The 25,897-nt window shown below is 45.6% G+C and overlaps 1 protein-coding gene across 2 annotated transcripts in view; it reads right to left on the reverse strand.

The window, feature by feature from the left end:
• The window catches only part of SH3BP4 (SH3 domain binding protein 4), a 96,655-nt gene extending 92,752 nt beyond the window's left edge, over window positions 1-3,903 (reverse strand). For both annotated transcript variants that reach the window (XM_070489346.1, XM_014862585.3), the window contains exon 1: window positions 3,705-3,903. The gene's annotated coding sequence lies outside the window, so the exon portion shown is untranslated. The remainder of the gene's footprint in view (window positions 1-3,704) is intronic.
• Between the last annotated feature and the right edge of the window lie 21,994 nt (window positions 3,904-25,897).

Consider the following 25,897-nt stretch of genomic DNA (forward strand, 5'->3'; position numbering starts at 1 on the left):
TCACCTTCCGAGTAGCAGCTTTTTTATAATTGTGTAAAGGAGGCAGGGACTCTGCTATTTTCATGCCTGTGTCTTAATGCAACCAAACTGCGTGATTGAGAGCCATTTGTTTCTTTAATTTTAGCACACCAGGAGATGTGATTAAGAGCTCTGGGCTCAGGCAGACCCAGCTTCAAATCCCGGCTCACGCGCCTTATTGGACTATTACGTCGATGAGCCACTTACATTCTCAGTGCTGGTGAGAATTTTAAAGTGTGCACACAGGGCCTGGGACATCACAAGCCCTCAGCAAACGATACCTATTTCTACCCCTTAACACACCCCAAATCTCGATTTAAATCAGGTGAACTCAGTACACCACTCCACTCGCTCAAATCCACATTTGCCTACTGATGGCTCAGGAAGGTATCAGTTCACATGGCAGTGATGCACTATATGGGATTTCGCCCTTCCCTCCTTGAAACACACACACCCTTCCTTTCTAAAACACCTTCTGCATTCCCTTGCCACCTAAAGTTGGATGTTGACATCCTGGTCCCCTAAGGCGCTGTCCTGAGGGCATCAGGTGCTGTTATGAAACACATGGATGCCCTCAGGGCCCGCTGAGAAGCAGTGGAAGATCCTGAATAAGTCGCTGGGTGTTTGGGGGCTGGCTGAATTATTTTTCTGTCACTCCTCCGCAGGGTGATGGCAGAACGTGAGGCTTCTATTGTGCCAACAGCTGGGGAGCCAGGAGACCCAGCTCCGGAAACAGAGTGTACACTCTGGATGGCCCTGGACTCCCCTCCCGGCCAGGGCACTCTCTGTGAAGTCTATTTAGCTGCTCGGTGACCTTTCCCTGGTTGTCAGGCGGCGACCTCGGGACAAAGAACTCCTACTGCCCATCTCCAGAGCCTTAGGAAATAAAATATCCCGGGGGCCTGACTCCAATTCTCAGAAGAAAAATTGCAACACGACCCCATTCAGGTGCCGAATTGGAAAACCACCACGCTAAGGGAAACCCACATGGCTGGCCCGAGGCCCACTTGCTAAATAGCAGCTTCCACTCAGTCAAAACAAGGCTGGTACCTCCAACAGGGAGCCATGGAGGTTTGCCCGGGGCCAGGGATGAGGTCAGGAAGGGCTGTACTTGGTGGCTCTTAACCTTGTTTGGGTCAAGGGCTCGCCTAAGAAGCTGATGGAACCCAGGCTGCCTTAACTGGCCGGAATCGAGGCTTTAAATGCAGGAGCCACCTCCCAGGACCCAAAGGCATAAACCCCATTCACCATTAGCATATCTTATTATCAGACTGGGAACCCACATTAGAATAAGAAAAAAGTCTGTTCCAGCAGCCTGAAGGAAAACAATTCCAGGCAGACCAGTAACCAGAAATCAAGTTAGCAAGTAGCAAAGGAGAAAATTCAGGAAGACGCCCCCTTGTTCCCTACACTGAGAAAATGAAGAGCATATTAACAGACAATTAGCCCGGTTAAGGTCACTCATCAGCAACTTGTCCAGCCCACTTTCTGGATCCTTCCGGAAACCCCCCTGTGTCTGGGCTGTGATCAGCTCCCAGACCTTGGGCAGATCAAAGCGCTGGTGGGAGCAAGAATAAAAAAAATGAAACTATCAAATGACAAACTGGAGCCCAAGAGACCTGCTACAGAAAGAGGATCTTTCATCACGGTTTCTTTGCGAGGGGAACAAAAGGCAATCCTGGGCGACACCTCTCCCCATTCCTGCTTTTCCTACCTGAAATTAACAAATGGTAGGCGACCCGACTAATTGTTTTAAACCACCACGGAAGTAGTGTCTGAGTCTTGGGACAACAGGAAAAAAATTAAAGCTCACAGAAGCTCCTTGGGCACCGCAGATCCATTGTGCATTTAGTAAACAAGTGAGCCATACACAAATTCCTAGGAAGCCAGGTTTGTTCACTTTCTGAGGCCCGCTCCCAGAACTGTTCTCTGTGGGATCAGCGTGGCCTTGGCATTCCACAGACGGGCAAGCATCACACCTGTGCAACTTGGGGCCCATCTTAAACATCAATGCCCCCTTACGCTCTCCACCCCCCGCCTCCATGTGGACAGCAGAGTGCAGAGGGGGAACTGGGAGCCCTGTCTCGTTCCAAGCCCCGCGTTTTCTGAGGGATTTAGACTGTCCTGCGCAGGAACCAGGAACGTTCTCCAGGCTCCATCAGACATTCCTGGAGGCTGTTTCCCAGATCAGGACGGCCAGGTGGGAAACAGAACTGTTTTACCTGATGACCACAGCAAGGGAGAACAGGAGAACGCTCCCTAGCCCCTTAAAGTACAGTCGCCGTCCATCAGAGGATGTCACAATGCTTTGCCAACCACCCATTAGTTTTTATGGTGACCTGAGAAGCAGATTGAGAATCATTACCTTCATTTTTACAAGGCAAGGAACCAAAACCACAAGAGAGAGTCGAGAGGCACCAGGCCAATCCAGTCTCAGCCTGTGTTCTAAGCTGACCAACCTCTTCTATCTCCATCTCTGGCCTACAGAGGCACGGAGAACACCACGACTGGAAAGGGGATTCAGGCCAGCTGAGAAGGGAGCCAGGCCAGTAAACCCAAACTTTGGTGTTCAGAGACAACCGCATTTAGAAGGAGGAAGAGTTGCCTAAAGGAATTGCTTTGATTCAGGCAGGAGAGGTTCCAGCTGTAACAATGATTAGATCTGCAAGCTGTGTGACCTCAAGAATGTAAATATCAAAGGCCGGTAGGAATTGTGGGATCACGAATCATTTCTGTTTTACTGTTTCTATTTCTCTTTATTTCCACGTTTCTATCCGGAGCGTTTTATGATCAGAACAAAAGTTATGCGAACTTATTTCTACTGATACAGCACATAGTACTATTCTGCTGCACCAACTTGGAAAGAATAAGCACGAATAAAACCTTTTTTAAATCTCACTGATCTGTGAGGCTCCATCACCCTTCCCGCACGTAGAACCCGGCCGCTCTCCCGCTGCCCAACACGCCGGAGAAGGGCCAGCGCGGGCCGCTGCTGCATGGCCAGCCCCGGGCTGGGAGCCGCCCGGACTCCAAGGCTGGGATCCTAATAGACCACCAATCCGCGCCGAGGAGCGGGCTTCCCGGGGAACATCACTTAGGGAACAACGTGCCTCTCTCCCAGCTGTCCTCAACCGCGGGCCGCCGGGGCTGTCACTTCCCGGCTGCTCGGTCACCGGACGGCCAAGCCAGAAAACGGGGTTTTCATTTCCACCCCAGAACGAGACATCTCCGAAGTTGAAATATGCATTGTCACCAACAAGTTTAATCCAGGACCGCGAGCCCTTCCCTTCTCCCCAGAGTCGCGCGAGGGGGCGCTCCGGCCCCTCCAGCCCTCGGAGCGCCCCAGGACCCCGCGAGCCGAGCGGGAAGGGCCAGGGCCGGGGAACCGGGATCTGCCGGGCGCACGCGGGGGCTCCCAGGGCGGCTCGGCGCAGGAATCCCGGCCCGCCCGCCTGCGCCGGGGTGATTGGGGCGCCCACGGGAGCGGCGAGGGGCGCGCGAGGCTTCCCGAAGCCGCTCGGCGCCAGCCGCGCCCGAGCCCCCCGGAGCCCCGAACTCAGGCGGCGGGGAACGATCGGCGCCCGCGAGGTGCGCAAAGCCGCGGAGCCTCATCTGGCCCCGGGGGAGCGAGGCCGGGCGCGGGGCTGGAGCGCCCGTGGGGGGCGGCCGGGGTGCCGCCAGCCTACCTGGCTCGCATTGCGTCCCCGGGTTCCTGAGGCTCTCCTCGCGGTCTGGGAGCTCGACCGGCCGGGGCGCGCGCGGCTCCGCAGAAATCACCGCGCGGCGGCGGCTAGGGGCCGGGACCGCCGAGAGTGGCCGGAGCGCTCAGCCCCTGCCTCCGCGGGCGGAGGGTGGTCCCCCGCCGGGGCGGGGCCGCGGGGGCGGGGGCGGGGCGCGCGAGGCGGGGACCAGGGCACGGGCGGAGGGTGGTCCCCGCGCCGGGGCGGAGCCTCGGGGGCGTGGCCGCAGGCGGCGGAGGAGGGGTCTCCGCGCCCGGCTGAGTATCGGGGCGGGGCTACTGGCGGTGGGGGCGGAGCCTGAGTGAGGCCACTCGGGAAGCGGGAAAGGAATACGGGGAGGGGGCGGGGCCGAGCTGTGGCTGCTAGGAGACAGGGGGCGGGGCCGAGCTGTTGCGTCCAGGAGCTCCGGGGCGGGGCGTCGCTGCCAGGAGGCGGAGCAAAAGCGTATGGGGCGTGGCCGAGCGCGGCTGCCGGGAGGCAGGGGGCGGGGCCGAGCCGTTAGCGCCGGAGGCCAGGGGCGGGGTGTGGCCGCCAGGGGGCGGGGCTAGCGTAGAGGGGCGGGGCCGACCCTGGGCCGCGCGGAGGCCTGTCCAGCCAGCGCGCGCACGCGGGCGGAGGTTGGCGTGGCGTCTCCCCGAGCCCCGGCGGTGATCCGGCCTCGGCGCCTCCTCCTCTTCCTCATCCGGCCGCTGGTGGGCGAACGGATTTAGTACCGAGCGCATCTAGATGCGGCTGGTTAGTTGCGACCTTTTGGCCGCGCTCCGTGACCCCGGCACCCCCATCCTCTCACCCCTTCTCGGGGAACCGCAGTCGGCATCTTCTGGATGAGGTTCGGATCCGTGAGAGGGCGTCGGCCAGGCCGCGGAGGGCAGCGCCTGATTCTGGAACCCTTCTTACAACACACTTGTTGAGAGCCGTGGGAGGCGCGCGGGCAGGCGCGAGGCTGGGGGGCCAGCGCAAAGTTAAAAAGCAAGAACAGGAGAAAAGCAGTCACACTGCAAATCACAAAGAAAGAAAACTTCCTGCTAAGCAGAATGCAGACGGAGTCCATAGCATCAGATAGCTGGCATTTACACTTGGTCTGGTCCCTGCGCCGCCCAGTCCCCAGCGCCTAGGACATGTGTGGTACTCAGTAGGCACTCAATAAATGCTCCGTAAATGAATGCACCACTCACTGTGTGCCAAGCCCTTTCCGTAGGCTGCACACTGAATCCTCAAAAAATCCCACACTTGGTTACTCTCATCAGTGCATTTCACAGTTGGGTAAACTGGAGCTTGGAGGGTTAATCTGATGGCAAGAAAGTGGTAGAACCAGAATTTGACCTGAGGCCACTGCTGAGGCTGGGCTGTAACCACTGTGGCGGACTGCCCCCAGCCTCCCTGCACGCCTGGAGCCCCCCTGCAGGGCCAGGGCTCCTGCAATGAGCAACTAGCGTGAAGCACAGGTCTTGGGGGAGAAAAGCTGACATTTTGTTTCGGGTGGAGAGCTAGACACACCTTGAGTGATTCCTGACGGTCGCCTGGGGAGGCAGAGAATATTCTTCCCCTTTAATAGGTGACTGCAGACCTTGTGCCCCATGTCAAGATCCCCTGCGACCTGTGAGCCTGAATTCAAACCGAGGCTTTTCAGGCTCGCAGACCCTTGCTGCTCCATCTGGCTTGGAGACCTCCGTTTACCCAAGGAATCTGGCCTCCCACCTCTCGGTTTGAAGCCCCAGTTGAGCTTTCAGAAGGAAACATAGGAAGACAGATACATGAATCTAGAAGGGTGGAGATGGGGGTTCTGATTTTGGTGTCATCTATGTGTAGACAATTGAATTCCTGAAAATGGGTACAATTCACCCTAAAATGTATGCTGCCCATTTTGAAAGGAGGCAGGCACCCTGCAGGAGCGGGCAGAGAAGGCTCAGAGAGGGAGTCCTCAGTGGCACAGGGACGCGTTAGGACCACTGACTCGGGAGCCAGCCTGCTGGACTTGAACCTCTGGCAAATTATTTTGCCTCTGTGTGACTCAGTTTCCTGAATGCGTATGAAAATAAAACGCGGCATGTAAAGTGCTTAGCAGAATACCTGGCACAGAACAGCATTTGATAAGTTTTAGCTACTATTATTACTGCTATCTCAAATGACCAATACCCTCGCTGTGTAAAAAATGCCTATAAAGCATGGCAAAGTCAAGCCAGTAGAAAATGGACAAAGGGTATGAAAAGACAATTCCCAGAGGCACCACAAATGGCCCAAAGCATGAAAAGCTTTGCAGCCACACTGATGAAGGGAGAAGGAGAAAAACACAAAAGGCAATCAAATGAGAAAGGCAGAGTCCAGGTTGGGAAAAGCTGAGTTCCCTGAGCAGCGAGGGAGGGAGAAAGGCGCCTGAACAATCACAGAGAACAGAGTGCTGTAGAAATACAGCTGACCGCGTGAAGAAGTGAAACCCTTGGTCGTTTCGCCTGGGGGAGAGCATGTCTATGGTGTCCACAGTTGTACCAACAGTACTTGGTATTGTTCTGCCCTGAGCTTCATCCTAGGAGAGGAATTTACAAGGTCGGAATGATTAAAGAGAGCTGCGACGAAGGCATGAACAGCTATCTTATACCCTTTCTGCAAGAGCTCAGGTTCCCCTGGAGGCTGGCTTGAGCAAAGGAGGCAGCATTACATGTTTAGGTATCAGCCATCTGTGGAACGTTCTGTCTTTTGTGTTCTGGAAGGCAAGGAAGTCTCAAGGTGTTTCTCCCTGTCGCATTTACGCTTTCTAGTTCCACCAGTTTTTATTACTTGCCTTTCCAAAGCCAAAAGGAAAGAGAACACAGGAGCTGTTCATAACATTCATGACATTCAATTACTCGATAAGCGTTTCTAGACGGAACATGTACAGCAAAATCAATAACTTGTTTTTTTAAGTACAAAAATGACACGTGCTCGTTTCGAAGGATTCAAATGATTAGGGAAGTGTGTAAAGTAACAAGTAAGCATCAATTGCCAATTTCATACCCTCTCTCGAGATTCCATGGTTAACAGTGTATTGTTATATGTCCATCCAGAAATTTCTTCTAGGCATTTACGTATATGTTAATGTGTGTGCATGCATATACAATATATGTGTGTGTGATGTGTGTATGCATACACATATATGCGTACACATGCACAGATAAATAGAGGAAGACAGACTGAGCGTGGTAGGTTCTGAAGTCGGGCTTCCTGGGGTTGAATGCCAGCCTCACCACTTAATGGCTAGGTGTTTTCTCATCTTAAAATGGGTGCGATACTTGCAAGGATTAAATGAGGTAATGCATGCAGACTGATCAGCATAGTGCTTGCACACAGTGCATACATCATCTATAAATGCAAGCTGTTACCATTATTATTTATATATACACATACACAACCCAAGAGAACAATCCTATTTTATATCAGCTGTACACAGAAATATCTTTTTCCAAGCCACTGTAGTTATCAAGAGGCTGGCCACATTGCTTTGAGGGAAAAGGGGTGACGAGATAGTCCAAGAAAGTGAACTTCAGAGCTCACAAAAGGATTTCATTTGCCAAATCTCGCCATGAGTGTGGGCTTCTCTTTAATGGCGTCTACTCAATGTGTAGGAAGGATGCCATTTTAGGAAGTCTCCTATGTGTAGGAAAAGAAAATGCACAAGGAAGTTACATGAAGGACTGGGGTGGGTTTGCACTGTCCACATGGCACCTCTGTTATTAAAATTAGCAATAGTTTAAGGTGAATCCACACCAACCGCCACCACCAAAGATTCAGTCTAGAGGCTTCTCAAAATAGATACAGTGCTCCCAGAGAGAGCAGCTCAGACAAGAATAACTTACAAGGCACGTATACTGCCCTGAACTCTCCCAAAGCGTGCTAAAATGTTATAGCATTCTGGCCACCTATAAAATACACTTCACATTAGGAAGTAACTGCTCAGAAATCGCAGGTGGGCCCATCTTGAAAGTCCCTCTCTGCGTACGTACAAGGGCATTCTCAACAAGGAGATAAAAAGAATAATGTTGCTTTGGTGAAATGAAATCAATAATGGCCAAAATGCCCATGTCAAGGGGAAAATGGAATAAAATGATACAAAACACAGCTAGGGGAGAAAGGAAGAAGAGCCTAAGGCATAAGGTATTTTTCCAGTGTAATCTATAACAATAGAAATGGGATCATCAGTGTGGCCGAAAGGAATTTCCAATCTGTGACCTCTGACCTGGAATGGGAAGAGGGGACTGCTGTGAAAACCGTGGATAAATACGCTCTGTGGGTTTGAGGGGGAATGGGTTCCTTGCATGATTCACAGGCCTCAAGCATGACATTGCTGCACTTGAGCAGTATCTATTGGACACCGACTGTGTGCCAGGCCCTGGGCACGGCCCTGAGACTATGAGGTTGGGCTAGACTGAATCAGCTGTGCGCTCGTGATGCTGGAGGTCCAGTCTGGTTTGAGCCAGAAAGAGAGGGCCAGGCTTGCAGGTGGTGAGCGCTCTAAAGGAAAGCACCAGCCGCTGAGAAAGGAGGTAACAGGAGACCCCTGCCTTAGGTAGGACTGCTAGAGAGGGCCCTCGGGGGAGGTGACATCAGATCCAAAGTGAAAGGAGTCTGGGAGGAGCGTGCCAGGCAGAGGGAACAGCATGTGCAAAGACCCTGAGGCTAGAAAGAGCGTCACATATTTATGGAACTGAAATGACACAAGGGCGGTTGGAATGAAGAATGACAGGGAGAATGGTGACAGGTAAGGATGGAGAGATTCGCAGATGCCGGGCCCCCAAAGCCCAGTGACTGTGCAGGGACATGGAGAATCATGGGGTGTTCAGATGCTTCTCTGTCCTCTGCCACTGCCCCAGCAGCTCAGAGAAAGTTGCTTTGCCAAGAATTCCGTAAGACAGTAGCTGAAAGAGAGAGAGACTCTGTTTTAGCCAGGAAACATTGTGTGACTTGTTGCTGTCCTGGGAAGTCTCTATCCTTCCGACCCTAAAATGCTGTGACGCCCAGCCCCCCCATCCCGCGGGTTGTCCTTAATTACTTCATACACACAGGGGCATAACTAGGGCATTACGGGAGGCTGTGATTCTCTCCTGCAGAATCCAGAAGGGACGCGGACGAAATAGTCGGCCGAAAGGAGTTCCGTGGCTTTCAGGAAACTTCTGGCAATACCTCTAAATAAATATTCATTTCCTTGCACATTTATTCAATTATTCATTTAACAGATAGGTCTAGAATGCTTACTCTATGCCAGGCAGTGCGCTAGGAGCTGGGGATGGGAAGATAAGTACATTCTAGATCCTTCCGTCTAAGAAGCACATGGCCGTGGGAACAAACAATTACTCTAGAGAGCGATAAGCAGTCAAATAGGTGTCTGGGCACACACAGGGCACCTCCTGACGCAGCCTGGACGCGGGAGGGGGTGGGCATCCTCAGGGCTGGATGGCCAGGGGTGAGTATGATTTGTTATTGGCTTAGAAACAGGGAGGGGAGTGGCGTTCCGAGCAGAATCTGCACGTACAAAGCATGGAGGGTTGAGGGGCTCTGAGGAGGGGCGAGGGGCTTGCTGTGTGTGGTGCAGGGTGGGGCGGGATGTGTGTGTGGAAGACGTGGCTGGACACACAGGCTGGCTCCAACCCTGGGGAGACCTGCATAGCACAGAACCGCAACTGAGCACGGCCAGGCCTCCCCACAGAGAATATTTCAACGTCAATCTGCGAGAATTTAATAAAAGTGTTTCGATGAGCTGGGGAATTTAAGGGAGAGGTGACAGCTTGCAACCTGTGGTCAATTCTGTGCTGAGGAAACAGCACGAACAGCAGAAAAGTCTGCCCGGAGGTCCGAGGTTTCCCCGAACTTGCTCTTATTGTGTGCACACAGTTTTCCCACACAGAGAAGCACCAGGGCCAGTCAGAGGCAGAGGGAGCAGGGGGATGTGGGCAGGAGCCTCTGTTGCTATTTCCAAGGAAAGGAGCAGACCAGGCAAGGTAAGCAGGTGTGAGATTGGCTAGTCTGAATAATGGCAACAGGCTTTGGGCCATAAGGGATGTCCCTAGGTGTCTGGTTCCTGGCCCTGGGTGATTAGGGAAGGTGGATAGTGGCTTGGAGTGTGATAGCCCCTAAGGGAGGTGGTTGGGTGTGAGTTCTGGATTGGTTGGTTTGCATGGTTTGAAAAGCATGGTTGCGGGCAAGCTGTTTGCTATCTCTAGGAATTGGGCCCATATGTCAATGCATCAGAACACGGAATACAGAAAATAAAAGATGTGGTTAATATGGAAACTGAGGCTCAGAGAATCTGAATCACTCAGCTGAGCTCACAGCTGGAACAGAGATAGAACTTGATTCTAGATCTGCCCCACTCCAAAATCGAAGCCTCTAGCCACTGTTTGGTGCCCAGAAACTCATTTCTCTAGTCGCCTTGGCGTCAAAGGGAGGTCCTGCTTGCTGGGACTCTAAGACAGTCTCGGTGTCGACCTTATAATTTCTTCTTTCCCGGCCGCCGGCAGACCTCACTGCCTGTCTGAGAGCAGACAGCTCAGTCCTGGACATAAATCCTGAAGCTGTCAGGCAGCCCTTTGGCTCTGGTCAGCAGAGAGCCAAACATTTGCTGGAACCATCATGCAGGAGGAGGGGACGGTGCTGGGAATAGCCCACCACGGACTTGGTGTTAGAGTGGTCCCTCTCCAGTGGCATCCCTTTGAGCCGATTGTTCAGTGTATCAGCCAGAAAGGCTCCAGCCATCTCCCTAGACGAGGACACATTTGGGTGGGGCAGAGGGCAGGTGGCAGTTGGCCTGCGGAGGTAACCCTGCTCCCTTTCCAGATAACTGGGCATGTTCAGAGAGGGCCGCCATCAGACAGACTCTGTGCAGACACACCTGGGAAGAGGGTCGAGCGGGCTTCCTTGTTTACCCCTCTAAACTCTCATAGATGGGGAGCAGGGGAAGTGGTTTGTTTGTGGAGTCCAACATGGGAGAGATTCTTTAAGACAGCAACAAAAGCACTCGTTCTCCAAGCAGGGATCCAGAACCGCAACACGTAAAAATGTATCACTATATATCACAATTTCCGTTTCCTCCTTACAGAGGCCGTGATGTGGAACTGAAGAAGTGGGTGCCAGTTTCTGGGTCACTTCTCAGTCCTTTGCCAACCTGATCTATTTCATCCGCACAGGGGACCCATGACGGGGTCCTTGTCACCCACATCTCTCAGATGAGGACTCGCAGGCCTGGTTGATTGGCACTCCGTTTACACACTTGCTCAAAATGTGATCTTTGAATTGCAAGAGTTTTTCAGTTGTTTCCATGGGAAGCTCTTCCTGACGTTTATTCTGCTCTGCACCTTATAGGTAGACCCCCTCCCCCCTTCTTGAGCTTGGGGACTCTTTGATCCCCTCACCTTTGGGTCTAGTTTCTGGGCAGTTGCAGGAGTCAGTCAAAGGCACAGACTATCTCCATCATCTCAGGATCCTGCACACACTTTCCAGGGTAGCATATTCCCCAAGAATCATGGAGTCAACCTTAACTAACAGGTCGTGAGTACTTCTAGTGTGCCCAGATGATATGCTATGTATGTTACCTCATATTATTATCACTCCATGATTAAATAGGTTTGTTCAAGACCACGCATATCTAGGAAGTGGCACATCAGAGACTTGAACCCGAGTCTCTAACATCAGGTGTATGTTGCCAGCAACTCTTGTACCTGCTCCAGCTTCTGAACAAGTGAGGCCTATATAGTCCCAGGTGTGCCCACTGCTGCCTCTGTGACCCTGAATAGGTCACTTCTCTCCTTTCATATAGAGAGTCCAGAATAGAGATAGAACAAAACTGATAATTAAAGAGATAGTGGAATAGGGGCTGGCCCTGTGTTGTAGTGGTTAAGTTCAGCACACTCCGCTTTGGTGGCTTGGGTTTGCAGGTTTGGATCCTAGGCGTGGACCTACACCACTCATCAGCCATGCTGTGGTGGCGACACACATATAAAGTGGAGGAAGACTGGCACAGATATCAGCTCAGGGCTAATCTTCCTCAGCAAAAAAAAATAAATAAATAAATAATGAAAAATGGTTTTAAAGCTCTTAAAAAAAAGAAATAATGGAATAAAATATAAATCAACCCTAAAATAGAACTCAAAATGGAAGAAATTATGGCTGGAAAGATCAGGCAGTGAGAAGAGCCAAACATACTGAGATGAAGTTACATAATTTTTAAAACAAACCCACACTGTCTTCCTCAAAGGATATTACAATGCCTGCTTTCTTGCTGATTTTGCTGGCTAGTTTCCCTTAAGTTTAAGAATGCATTTTCAATGCATTTTTAAAATCTATTGTATAACAGTCAATAGAATTAAAAAGTTATTTGCCCTACAAATCGCTAAGACCTCTATACAGCAAAAAAAAAAAAAAAAAAAGAGGAAAAAAAATCCCAATCCAAATAAAATAGTATAGAAAACAAACAAAAGAGCATAAGACAAGATGGTAGAAGCAAGAATGTAAATAGGGACAATGAGTATAAATGGGTTAATTCTCTAAGTAAAAGGAAAAAGAATTAAAACAACAAAAATGCAGTGATATGCTCCTTACAAAAGTCAGGCCTAAAATGTACACTCAAAGGAAGAGATAAATAGAGGCAAACATGTCAGGGAATGAGACTAAAAAGGGAGGAGGTAGGACGTGTTAGTACCAGTCAAAGAGCTCAAAGTCAAAAGCATCCCCAGGGAAGTGGAGGTCAGCTCACTTTGAAAAGAGAGGCATCAACACTCTCTTTGATCACAAGAGGGCCTCAACCCTCTTATGAGGGTTCTCATCCTGCTCCCCAGGTGAGTTATAGACATGCTGCTGTGGAAATTAATGAAAGAACCTTCAACCAAACAGGAGTTGGGAAGGCCTGTAGGGGGAGCTCTCGAGCCCTATACACATCCTGAATTACACCAATCAGGAAGAGACTGACTCTGGCATCTCCGACAGGAAGGACAACGACTTTACTACTGAAGGAAGATTTCTCTCCCCACCAGCAACAGCCCAGCCAATGAGAAACACTGCAGCTCAGCCAGTGAGAAGCTGTTGCTGCCCTGAACTGTTATTTCCACCAATTTCCACTTTCCTTTGCACAGTCCCTCCCTACTCCCCCTTTTTGTCCATAAAGCAGCTCCTCTCCTTTCTTTTCCAGATTTGTCTATGGCTTGCGTGGCACGCACATCTCGAATTATAATTCTCTTCACTATTACTGAATAAACTCGTTTTGAGATAAAGTAACAGGCAAATTTGCTTTTAAGTTGACGTTAACAATCCCCAATCTACATCTCAGGCTCAGATCCACTCTATTATCTCCATAAGCCCTGCCGTTGTCTGCTCACCACCCCGTCCCAGCAGCCACCGCTCCTACCTGATGCAAGTACCTGCTAGGTGACCAGCTGCTCCAGTTGGTCCAAGACTGGGTGGTTTCCAGGAACTTTGGGTACTAAACTGGGACAGTCCCAGGCAAACTAGGATGGTTGGTCAGCTTGAGTCCCTCTGTCACAGAGAAGGGAAATGCCCTGTCGCTTTCCTGCTTGACGCTCATCCTAGATTTTAGTCCCCGGCTTCTTTCTGTTTCCTTTGCCTCTAGGTACAAGAGGACAAAGACCGTGCTTGCGTTTGTTAGCCTTTTTATCCCACTTTACCCCATTATTATGACATAATAATCAAGAACCTTCATGTGCTACATAACAGGACCAGAATATGCAAGCCCACTTCCAAATAATTTGCTCATGTAAGTACATTTTTTGAAACAGCAGTATAAAATGACCAAACATGACTGCATTTACATGTGTGTCTGTGTATTTGTCTGTGTTCCATTCTGCCATCTTCTCTTGCAGAAATCATTCGGGAACACCTCTGTCTCTTTAAAACCCTTCCACCATCTTTCAATTGTCTGTATCCCTTTGTTTTGCTTCACAAAGATTTAACTTTTGCACACATTTCAGTTTTCTAAGATTTTGGAATTTCCTCAACTTTGTTGAGTACGTTCGGATTCCCAAAATAAAGAATTAAAATAGATCCACCTCTTATTACTAACTAAAGATGTTTCTCCTCTTGACATAAGAGTTGCTCTTCCTGCTATCATTTACAGAAACACTTCATTTTCTTAAATATTTATTAATGAAATATTTTTATCGTCAAACATGCCTTCCAAATATTTACTTCTTAGAAATCCTCTTGCGAAGTTCTGTTTATAAAATTGCTAGGAGAAAGTGAGAGCAACTATTACTCCACAGGACTAGAGTGATTTTTAACAACAGTGGTGAAAGTTTGTTTGGCTCTTGGCTGTGGTGCTACTTTACGAATAGATTTGGTTCTGTCATGTTTTGGGCAGTGTATTTCTAATGTTTGGAAATACTTATCCAAGAATAGATGCTTGCAAATTATCTGCAGGAGGGGCTTTTCTCTTAGTCCCAAAGAGAAAGGTGAAACCTGAGAATCAAGAGTGGGGATTCCTATTTTTGGTTCATAAGAGTCGACGCTGATGGACACAACACAGCGCCACTTCATGGGATACCAGGACTCATGCAACACACACGCCTCATTCTCACATGGATAGGGCAGCTCCTTGGTTCCTCTCTGCCTTTCCAGAACTTCTTCCATTCCTAACTGTCTACCTTTGTCCCCATTTTGGATGAGCAGCACAGCTGTTCCCTTGTCTGACTTCATGGCATGTCTTAGATATTACAGGACTGTCTAGAATTTAAAAATTTAGTCTGTTTGCTGACTGCATGTAGCAGATTTGTTCTAATTTTTGGCTTAGAAAATGTGATCGTCCATAACTGTGTGCCTCTCAGCACTTTACTTGGTAAGAGAGAATGGGTTTTTTTTAAGCACGTCTACCCCTGATTCTTGTAGGAGAGTTTGGGCTTAAATTTTGTGTATGCAGTTGCTTGCAAAATGAATGCCACTCCTTTTTTTGGGGGGGGGGCGGGTAGTGTGTCCCTTAAAATGATGGGGGTTGTTTTATTCTATGCCAGCTCTTTTCATCTGGGGGGCCGCAATACACAGGGATCTCCTATATACTTGTGACCGGCAATATGTAAAGGACCAAAGTTGATGAATAATTTACTTTAAAATAAATTGGAGCTGTTACCTCCATGATGGCTTCTTCACTCACTGGCATCCGTTCTTTTTTATCGGAAGGGGAGAAGGGTTGGAGTGACAGCAAGCAGCCAGGCCTTGCTCCTATGTCCCGGCAAAGCCCAGGGAGTGTGTCACACCTCTGAGCATCATCTGGTCAAGGGTAACTTGAGGAAGGGAAGCTTAAGGATGCCTGCATTATGTCACTTGTTTTCCAAGAATGCTTCCAGCTCTTTTCTTTCTCTCTAAGGTGAAAGAAGCAGTTCTGGGAAAGGCGCTCAGTGTCTGATTGGAAATGGAAACCTTTAAGCAGAGCGAAGGAAATAGTTTATGATGAGATTCATACTTATGTAATAGTTTCTATGTACTTTATAAAACTAAATTATTAGTGCTAATGGAGGAGGTGATGAGAAGATAATGCAAAATGGGCACAAAACCTAATGGTCTTTACTTTTAGCTTGGGAGTGTGTCTTCAACCAATTGTCCTGCCCGCTTCTATTTTCTTAGGTCAGTGTTATGAGCACGCATTCCTCTTTGTGGAGAACAAGCCCGAGCTAATCACAGGAAATGTCTCCAAAATAGCTGTAGAAGAAAACGTGGAACTTAATATTTATTAACAAAATCCAAAAATTGGATAATCTACAATCCCTGAGTTGAGGGTTGGTTAAAAACAAACAAACAAACTGAAACTGATACTGTGTCCAAGTAAACAGAAATGTCATAATTTACCTTGGTGATGTCACCAAGATTTAGTGAAACTGACCACTTAGTGAATTGCTCATAATTACTCATCCTGCCGAAAAATGTGTTCTCTAGATGTCTGTGGGAGTTCATCTAAAATCTGATATTCTTCAAATAGCCATTTTATGTTTAGTCACCTAGCAATTATTCTCAAACCCCATATATGACATCGACCCAATTGTTACCTTGAGCTGCTATTTTGAATTTTAGTTATTCAACTTTTTGCATGCTTTTTTTTTCATCTTTTCAATTATAGGGACTATGTCTTTACTCACTGGAGCTCTCTGCTGAGCCAAGAACTGTGTCCACACAGAGTAGAGTTCCAGTCCATTTTCAGTCGATTTGCTACCCTCCTCTCAGTGCGACAGAACAGATTTTAAGGTCAGGGGTTCACAGAACTGTTGGGGGTCACCCTCACTTTCTGAGGTACTGGTTATAGCACCTCAACAGGTGAATTTTGAGGGGCCCCATAACAAATATGGAGAGTACGACATAGCGCCAGATGCGCTGAGAGCATTCAGTCAGCGTTAAATACCATCAGGACCCTTTATACAGGCAGGACTTGTCCCCGGACTAGGGGTTCAGAAAGCATCATGTGACTCGAGAACCGACCACAGGTGTGCTGGGTGGATGGAGATGGGCTGTTGCTGCCATTGGTTTTAGCTCCGGCTACTTGGATGATGTTGCTGAGGAATCTGGATGTGTTCAGGTCTCACAGACCAGCGGGAGCTTGAGCCCCACCAAGCTGCCCTCCTTTGCTTGGTTCTAGAGCTTGGTTCCTAGCTAGCTCCCTGCTAGCAGCTCAGTTCCCTTTCTTCACTGGTTTGTCTCTCAACAATAGTGAGCCACGCATGTAAAACGCATCGTTGCAATGATGGGCTCTTCACCCAGCTGCACATCCAGATTTGACGCGGCCAGGCCAGGCAGGCAGGCCAACTTTTAGCCACGTTCACTGGTGGAAGAGCTGGTTTCTCCAGAACCAGCCCCTCTGTGGCCCCGCCCTTTCCTGGGCTTTACCAGTGTTTCTGCAGAGAATGACAGACGATGTTGAGAAGGGCTTTTGTGCCAGAATGGCCTTCGAAATCTGGCATGGGACTATTGAACACATTCCTCAGTGCACCCAGCTCAGTCCTGGGGGTCTGGCTGGAGAACTCATGAGGCTGCCTGAGACCTACCATTTGTGCTTTCTCTTGTCTTCTTTTGAATTCCCAACGACAAAAGTCATACAGATGACTGCATTTTCTGCAGAAATGGAGAGCAAATCATGAACAAATTACAAAATGCTCCTGATTCCACATACTTGGCTTCCTGAAATAGACCTAATATAAAACTACGTCTATTGGAGTCTTGCTGTTCTGGTAACAGACTTTGTGATTAGGGATTATGTTGAGAGGCAGGTTTTAAACATGGGTCCCCGGCATTTCCAGGAATCTGCCTCTAAAATTCTCTTGGAGATGGGTGCTTCTCAAACGCACCCCCGCTTGACTGCCGATGGCTCTGAGTGAGCTCTGAAGACGGCTAACACTGCATTCCCATTTTCTGAATATTTCACACTCCGCAAATGTCTGCTGTACAATTGGAATGCCTAGCCATTTGCATCTCACCATAAAAGGTGTTGTCAAAATTATGTACCTTTCACTCAGTTGTGTACTGAGGATTTGATATCAAGCATCATAGTCCAATTATAACAGATCTCAGAAAAAGGCTGGTAGGTCTGGAGGTGGGACATTGCCGTAGAAACTGGACTAACAGAGAGTAAAATAATTCTGACTAACAGAGAGTAAAATAACTAGGCTCATGTTATCATGGAATTCTGAAAATGCTGTATTCGTAAGGGATGTCCACAATTCTTTATGTCTTTCTATCTGTCCTTCTATCTATCTGAATTTCTATCTATCTTTCTTTCTCTCTGTCTTCCTATCTTTCTTTCTATCATCTATCTATCTATCTTTATTTCTTTCTTTTTATCTATCCATCTACCTACCTATCTATCTATCTATCTGTCTATCATATTCCATGTGTGTAGGAAGATGTACATTTTATTACTTAATGACTAGAACTAGAATTATTCTTAGGAAAGGAGCTGCTTTTATTTAAGAAAATACTGTGATAAGCTGCTTGATGAAAATCTAAAACACTGAGGCTGTTGTATGGCAAGGTACAAAGAGACAAAAAGATGACTAATCTATTTCTTTTTTTTTTTAAAGATTTTATTTTTTTCCCTTTTCTCCCCAAAGCCCCCCAGTACATAGTTGTATATTCTTCGTTGTGGGTCCTTCTAGTTGTGGCGTGTGGGACACCGCCTCAGCGTGGCCTGATGAGCAGTGCCATGTCCGCGCCCAGGATTGGAACCAACGAAACACTGGGCTGCCTGGAGCGGAGCGCGCGAACCCAACCACTTGGCCATGGGGCCAGCCCCTGATCTATTTCTTTTTAAAGCTGGGTTCAGGAAAATGGGGAAGGGTAGTAAGAGGGGGTGGAGGATGTGGAGCAATGTTGCTAAAGCCTGAGGTGTGGAAATAGATGAAGAACTTCTAAGAACTGGAGTATTGGCCAACATATTTTTTTCAAAATTATTTTAAAATTGTGAAATATAACATACATATGGAAAACAACATAAAATGTGAATGCGTGCTTTAACAAATAATTACGAAACCAAAAATCCTGTCCAAAGTCGAGAATGAGAATGTTCTAGCACCCCCCAAACCCACAGATGTGTCTTTTCCCCCATCACAGCTCCCTACCCCCCCTCCAGCACACTCACTGACCTCATTTGTGATAAATTCTTTGCCTTGTTTTGGCGTTTGCATCCCTAAAAATGGAGCTGAGTATCTTGTGGAAAAGTTATATACAATGTAATGTTCAGATCCTAGGTGATCAGTTTGATGAGTTGGACAAATGTATAACCAACACCCTGATCAAGATATGAACTATTTCAATCACCTGGAAGCTTCCCTCTTGCCACCTTTGGGTCAATGCTTCACCTAATGGAGATGCTACAGCTCTGAGTTCTCTAACTGTGGATTATCTGCCCCTTCTCCAACTTCATGTAAATGAATCATACATTATATACTCTTTTGTGTCTGCATTCAACGTGTGTTTGAGATTTAGCCATGTTACATTGTTGTTTCTTTATTTCTAAGTGGTATGCGTTGTATGAGTACACCACGATTTTTTTCATTTCTCCTGTTAATGAAAATTTGTTTTGTTTTTCTGCGTTAGCAACTATGAATAAAGCCCCTATAAACATTCTTGTACAAGTTGTCTTGTGAACATATGTTTTCACTTATCTTGGATAAACACCTAGGAGTGGAATTGTGGGGGGATAGAGTAGATATATGTTTACCTTTGTAAGAAACTGCTAAATAGATAGTCTTCCAAAGAGGTTGCATCATTTTACTCTCCTACCAGTTGCTCCATTTCCTCTCCAACACTTGGTCTTGAGAGTATTTTTAATTTTAGGTATTTCGGTGAATGTGGAGTGGTATCTTATGGTGCTTTTAATTTTCATTTTCTTGATGAATAATGAAAAATAATAAACAAAGTTTCATAAATTTTTTGTCCATTCATATATCTTCTTTTGTGTAGAGTCTATTCAAACATTTTTGTGAATTTTAAAAAATTGGGTTTTTTTTCTTCTTATTGATTTGTAAAAGTTCTTTATATATTGTAGATACAAATCCTTTGTCAGATATATGTATGGTAATTATTTTCTCCCCGTCTGTAGCTTGCATTTTAGTTTTCCTAAGAGTATCTATTTTTCAGAGTAGATTTTAATTTTGATGAAGTTGAGTTTATTAATATTTTCTTTTATGGTCCATGTGTTTTGTGTCCTAGCTAAGAAATCTCTGTTTACTCTAATGTTGCAAAGATTTTTACTTATGTTCTCTTCTGAAAGTTTTATAATTTCAGATTTTACATTTACAGATACACATCTATCTGATGTGTATGTGTGTGTATTTTCCACAGCACCAAGCAATTCTCCAATTCTTAGCAGACACTGACCAGTGTCCCACAAATTCACTCAATTCTGACATTACCTATGTGGAGGTTAAGGACTCAGTCCTATGACAGTGCTCCCACCTCAGATGTCAATTGCAAGTCCAGGTTGTCACTTACGTTTCTGACCTATGGGCTACAAATCGGAGGTTCCCACATCCCTTCCCACCCATCAAATTTGATTAATTTGCTAGAGGGGCTCACAGGACTCAGGAAAGCAGTTTACCCACTGATTTACTGGTCTATTACAAAAAATATTAAAGAATACAAATAAACAGCCAAATGAAGAGCTACATAGGGCAAAGTCCAGAGGGGGTCCTGAATACAAGAATTTCTGCCCCTCTCTGGTTTGGGGTGTGTCATTCTCTCAGTAGGTGGGTGCATTCTGGTCCACCAGTGTGGATGCTCTCTGAACTCCCTCTTTGGGGCTTTTATCGAAGCTTCATTACACAGGCACGATTGATTAAGTCTTTGGCCATTGGTGATTGACCTCAATCTCCGGCTGGCTCCTTGCCCTGGAGGTGCGGGAGGTGGGATGTGAGGGGATGGGGACTGAGAGTTCCAACTCTAACCACAGGGTTGGTTCCCTTGGCAACCAGCTCCCATTCATAGGTTACCTAGTGCTTTCCAGATGCCACCTCATTAAGCTAACAAAAGAAACCTTTATCACTCTTATCACTTAGGAAATTCCAAGGTTTTAGGAGCTCTGTACAGGGAACAAGACGAAGACCAAATACAAATTTCTTATAAACTGTAATAGCACAGTTTATGATCGATTTTGAATTAATTTTTGTGTATGGTGTAAAGAAAAGGTTGAGGTTCTTTCTTTTTTTTTCCCCCAAATGGCCATCTTGTTGTTCAAGCACCATTTGTTCAAAAGACTATCTTTTCTTGGTTGAATTACCCCAGCACCTTTGTTGAAAATCAACTCCCTACGTGTGTCGATGTATATCTGGGCTCTCCATTGCATTCCATTCCGTTTGTCTGTCTATCCTTATGCTAAGACCACACTCTTGTGTGGTATGAATGCTAATTTATAATGTTCAGGAAAACTGGTGAGAGGGATAAGGGGAGATGGGGGTTGTACGGCAATGTTGCTAGAGTCTGCGTTGTGAAAACAGAGGACTTCTAAGGGCTGATATATTGGCCGTTATATTTTTAAAAGTTAATTTAAAATTATGAAATCTAATGAAAGGGAGGAAGAGCCATTCCTCTGCCCTCTAGGTCCTTCCGACTGGTCTGAGAATTAAATTGTCAGGAGACAGAATAACCGGAGGAAATCAAACAAAGTTTTGTAACATGTATACATGGGGAAAAACCAAAATGGCTGAAGGCACCACCTTAAACATCATCTTCAGCTACAGGCAAAGGAGGATGTTGGGGTAGTGGTTTGGGGCTTCGAAGGGGAGGAAGGCAATTCACATGGGGATGGGAAAGCAAATGTTTGATAAACTCATGTTTGCTGAGCCATCTATAGACAATGTGACTGGAGAGAGAACTCTGATAAAAATGGGCTTGGCGAGGATCCTCCCGGTCTATCATACCTGGACTGATCCTGTCCTGGAACAGGCTGTCTATCTTGAATTCTTTTGGGTAGTTAGGGGGAAGGTCAAAGTTTCTTTCAGAGCCTTTTGTTCTTAAAAATAATCAAGCCAAAGAAATACGTTTTGGAGTGGCCAATTCTGGTCCACACAATAACATACATACTGAAAAGTTTATAGCAAGTCTTGAAATCAGGTACTGTTAGCCTTCCAACTTGTTTCTCTCTTTCAATATTGTTTTGGCTATTTTAGGTGCTTTGCATTTTCAAATAAATTGTAAAATCATCTTGTAAATTATTATAGAAATGCTTGCTGGGATTTTGATTGGGATTGCGTTGGATGCATAGATTTATTTGGGAAGATTTGATGTTTTAATAATATCAAATTATCCAGTTCATTAACTGGATGATATATCTCTTTGTCTTTTTTAATTACTTGTGACAACATTTTGTTATTTCCAACTTAGAGGTCTTGCATATAGTTTATTAAATTTCTCCATCAGTATTTCATGTTTTTCTTTAATTTCGTATTTTTGGATAATATTGTAAATGGTGTTGTTTTGTTTCAAATTTTGTTTTCCAGTTATTTTTGCTGGTATGTAGAAATACAATTGACTTCTTATACTGTTCTTTTATCCTGTGATCTTGCTAAATTTACTTAGTAGTTCTAATAGCTATGTTATTGGATCCTTTGGACTTTCTCTATGCACAATCTGCAAACAAAACAGTTTTACTTTTTCCTTTCCAATTTGTTTGCTTTTATTTCTTTTTCTTTTCCTGTTGCATTGGCTAGGAACTCTAGTAACAATGTTGGACAGAAGTGATGAGAGTAAAAATCCTTGCCTTGTTCCCAGTATAAGGGGAAAAACATCCAGTCTTTCACCATTAAGTATAACGTTAGCTGTAGTTTTTCATAGAAGCCTTTCGTCAGCTTTGGAAGAGACCCTCCTATTCCTAGTTTATTGAGAGCGTTTCTTAAAAATAATGAATGAGTATTAAATTTTGTTAAATTCCTTTTAATTTTTGCATCTAATCAAATTATCATATGATTTTCCTCTTAAACCTGTTAATGGTAAATTATGTTGACTGATTTTTAACATTTGGGTTAAACCAAACTTTCGTCCTGGAATAAACCCAACTGATCATGATGTGGTTTCCTTGTCATATGCCATTGGGTTCAAGTCTGAAAAAAGATTTCTGTGTCTATGTTCATGAAGGACATATGTCTACAGTTTTCATTTCCTGTAATGTCTTTGTCTGGTTTTGGTATGAGGGTAATACAGGCCTCAAAAAACAAGCTGGGAAATGTTTCCCTTTTTTCTATTTTCCAAAAGAATGTGTAGAATTGACACTATTTCTTTCTTAAAATTTTCCTGGCATTCACCAATAAAGCCATCTATATCTGGAGTTTTCTTTATAGAAATATTTTTTTGTTATCAACTCAATTTCTTTTTTTATTTTTTTTAGTTTCTTTAATAGATATAGAGATACTCAGATTTTCTATTTTTTCTTTTGTTATTTTGGTTTATTTGTGTCTTTCAAGGAATTTATCTATGTTGTTTGCATAAAATTTTTCATAATATTCCGTTATTATTCTTTTGGTATCTACCGTACTGTAGCAATGTCTTCTTTGTTATTCCTGATGTTGGTAATTTGTATATTTTTGTTTTCTTAATGATGTTAGCTAAAAGTTCATAGATTTCAATAATTTTTTTCAAAGAATTAGCTTTTGTTTTATTAATATTCCCCGTTACTTATGTTTACAATTTTATTCATTCTCACTTATATTTATTATTTATTTCCTTCTATTTACTGTGGTTCTATGCTCTTCATTTTTTAATCTTAAGATAGAAGCTTAAATTATTGTTATTAGATTTTTTTTACTTTTCTAATATATGCTTTTAAACTATAAATTTCCTTCTAAGCACAATTTTACTGCATTCCACTAATTTTGATATATTATATTTTTATTATCATTCATTCTGAAATTTTTTCTTTCATCTCTTTTTTCTCCCCTGAACCCATGGTGTATTTAGAAATGTTTTATTTAATTTCCACGTGTTTGGAGATTTTCCAGATTTCCTTTTCCTATGGATTTCTAGTTTAATTCCATTGTGCTTAGAGAATGTACTGTGTGCGATTTCAGTCCTTTTATATTTATTAGGACTCTCTGTATGGACAGCACATGGTTTATCTCAGTGAAAGGTCCATATGCATTTGGAAAGAATGTGTATTCTGCCGTTGTTGGGTGGAATGTTCTGTCAATGTCAATATGCTATGTTGGTTTATAGTGTGGTTCAGAGCTCCTGTATCATTACTGATTTTCTATCTATTTGTTCTATCAGTATCACTTTCTAAGTTGCCAGCACTGCCACAATATAATGATCTCCATCTTCCTTAACACAAATCACTTTTCTGAATAATTTATGGATGAAACCCATTTAAAAGGTTGAATATCAATGCAATTGGAAGAGGGACAACCCAAGTAGCATGGAGACAAAGTACTTAAATGGAAGTATGCTAGAAATCCCAGATGGTAAGAACCAGAAGTATCTGTGGAATAGCTGGACTGCCCTAGAAAACTTGGAGAAGGCCCAGGGGGAAGGTCCTGGGACCGTTACATAATACGTGGACTGCAATTTAATGAGCCTCACCTGAAATCCAAGAAACTGAGTGACACTAACTTCTGCACATTAAACTGGTGTTCTTAAAATGAGCATCTACTATGTTACGGATACTGTTCTAGGCATGGGTCGCAGTAGTGAAGGCAGCAGATAATCCTCTTCCTAATACAGATTCTATTTTAGTGGCGAAGACATATATTAGGCAAATAAATAGATGTCTGAAGTACAGGTAAGAATACAGCTATGAAGTCAAATGAAGCAGAGTCTGAATATGGAGAGTAATGGGGAAGTGTCCTTTCAGACATGCTAATTATGGAAGATCTCTTTAAGGAGGTGACATTTTGCAGAGATCTGAATGAAACATAAAAGTGAACCATGCAAAGACTTGAACAGGGAGAAGCTATTTCAAATGGAAAGAACAGCTAGTGCAAGGGGGCTGAGGTGGAAGCATGCTTGGTGAAGTGGAGTAATCAGGAGGTATGTCTGGCATTGTCTTACAAAGCTTGGACAGGAATCTCCCTTCCCCACTGACCTTTTTTTGGAGAAGGGCTTTGGAAGTATAAACCCAATGTGCCTTCAAACCAAGGTACTTTAGTTATTGCAGTACCTTGCAACATCACCAGAAGAGGGACACTTCTGTGTCTTGTTACAAGTTGCAAGAGGGGGTAAGGATGGAGTTCTCATGGTGGCAGAGACACGCCTACTGATTTTGAGTGGGGTGTGAGGCTGTTCCAGGAAAGAAATACTTTCTGTTTGGAATACTCTAATGCCTTGGGGACAACAAATAGGAAAGGCCTCCTACCGTGAACCCAGGGTCTCTAAAGTAAGGAAGAAAGACACATAAAATATAAATAGTATGCCCCATCGTCCTGTTTGCCCAGGACTAAGTCAGTTCTCGAGGCACGGGCTGGGCAAATCCAGACAGGTTGATCATTCTGGGTGTAGACCTGGACTGTAGGCGGAATCCTCTTGTCCTCCTGAGCCTGAGTCCTCTCCCGGGGATCCTCAGACCTGTTGACCACCCAGGTGTGACTCCAAGCTTGAGGTTCTTAACAGCTGAGTGGAGCTGAGCTCTGTGACAAAGATCCAACTTTCTGTACTGACAGTGGCTCATGCATGGGGACTCACGTGGCTCCAGTAACGTCTCTCCAAGGAATCACCACCCAGCCAAACCTTGTTCAAGAGCGAGGGAACGTGGGAGCCAAAGCCACGAGAGCTACTGAGAACCCACTGCAAAGATTGCCAATCATCCTATCCCTCCCTGCAGGAAAGGGTCCTTGGGCCAGGGAAGAAAAATTTTCAAAGGCTTCTTCTGTTTTACTAGAAGGGGGAAACATGGAGCCTCAGCTTGAACCTGAGCTTCCCCGTCTGTGGCTGGACACTTAGCTGCAGATCACCCTAGAAACCAGAATTTGCATGTGGTTTCCGTGAAGTTTCCCGGGGGGATTCCCAGCGATGATTCTGGGGGATAAGTGGGTGGGAGGAAGGGCTGGTAGCTGACATAGCAGATGGTGACCAAAACAAAACAAAACAATTCTGTGAAGGATCGTTATTGTGATCATAAACTTCTCTCCAGGGTCGTGTTACCTGGACCACTCACTTGGTATAGCTCTTCAGAATTTACAAGGTACTTTTCATTTGTCACGCTGAGCTGTTTGCCATACGATAATGGACACGTGCCAGCAAAACCATGTTTACTCTTCAACACATTTTTGCATCAGGGAAGAGTGTTGTAAGTATGAGATCTAAAATTAGAGACCAAAAACAACATCAAAGTGGAAGGGGAACAACTCGGAATTCAAACCAGGTTTCTGCGGGATGTAGCTGTCGATTTATGTCAAATGGAGCTTGGAAGAGATCTCCTGAGAGAGAGGGACTGCCATTAATCCATGCATAAACATGCACTCCACCAGACAGCGGAAAATGAGACCATCTGCTGGTTAGCATTCCTCTCTATAATGACTCCTTCTTTACGGAAGATTTAGGGCCTATTAATAGGAAGTGGGTTGTAAAATATACACAGGCTCTAGGACCAGGACTTTATTGGCCCTGGGGACAATTTCAACTTATGACGGTGCACTTTCCTATAGAAAATGCGATTTTTTCCTAAGGTAGTGAATATGCTGAAAATGTGACTCTCCTTAAAGAGT

This window comes from Equus asinus, chromosome 19 (genome assembly GCF_041296235.1).
Source record: "Equus asinus isolate D_3611 breed Donkey chromosome 19, EquAss-T2T_v2, whole genome shotgun sequence".
Lineage (NCBI taxonomy): Eukaryota > Metazoa > Chordata > Mammalia > Perissodactyla > Equidae > Equus > Equus asinus.